This window comes from Austrofundulus limnaeus, unplaced genomic scaffold, assembly GCF_001266775.1.
Source record: "Austrofundulus limnaeus strain Quisiro unplaced genomic scaffold, Austrofundulus_limnaeus-1.0 Scaffold334, whole genome shotgun sequence".
NCBI lineage: Eukaryota > Metazoa > Chordata > Actinopteri > Cyprinodontiformes > Rivulidae > Austrofundulus > Austrofundulus limnaeus.
In genome coordinates, this window is record NW_013952736.1 from 402,654 (window position 1) to 403,791 (window position 1,138).

The window sequence follows — 1,138 nt, forward strand, 5'->3', positions numbered from 1 at the left end:
GAAATGACACACAGCAGCATCTCCAGGCAGAGGGAAGACAAAAACGGCCTCTAGTGGTTTGTCCTCCTTGTTCTCGTACTTCAGAGTGGAGACCACTGTAGCTACATGATCCCTCACCTCCAGCTGAACATCAATGCTCTTCAGAGGAACTGGATCAGGAAAATAATCAAAACAAACACATAAAACAAAAATACAATGCAAACGAAATAATGCTTCTTTAGTATTGTTTTCATTAGTTTTTGACATAAATCAGGGATTGGCAACTGACGGCCGACATCGGCGGCAACCCACAAATTGAAACACATGAAATCACTGAAATACAGTTCTTATAAATTTGATAATCCTCGAGGTGATGAATGAWCTTGAATAAGCAGAGAACAGTGGATTTTAATTTTGACTCCAGTTGAACCTGAGGATTTTGAAACATCATCTGCTGAGAACGAGGACAGCTAAGCTTTTGAGATGCCTCCTTTCTTTTCCAAAGAGGATTTCTGCCAGCTTCTCAAGAAGGTGATGGTGTTGGAGCTACTTTTAGACCTTTGTGAATATGAATTGRATTCTCGTACATTTTTTTCCTCCAAGTTTGGCAAAGTGGAGGAGCGACCACAGAAATAGCTCTCAATGGTTCTAATTCATATATTTCATTTGTCATTGTTTTAATTTGCTGTGTGAACTTGTTATGTTGCGGTAGAAAGACTGGATAACAGGCTGACATTCACAGGTGTGAACAGGTGAGCTGAGCGTCCGCAGGAAGCAAAGATGGACGTAGTGACAGAAATAATCAACAACTAATCAAAAAATAATTGCAGATTAGTTGACTTTTAGCAGGCACACCTGCACACCATGTTCCAAGTCAATGAAATCCTCTTTCCTTCCACGATGCAGTGTTTGAACTTCTGTAGGTTGTTTTCACCACATCTAAGTGTTAAAACACTTAGTTGTTTTCATATCAGCAGTTGAACTAATGTAGCTAAGTGACCAMTGAGTTTAGACATTTATTGGTCAGGGTTAGGCTTAAGAAACGACCAGTAAATAAATGGAAGTCAATGGAAAGTCCCAACAACGATAGAGAAACATAATGTGTGTGTGTGTGTGTGTGTGTGTGTGTGTGTGTGTGTGTGTGTGTGTGTGTGTGTGT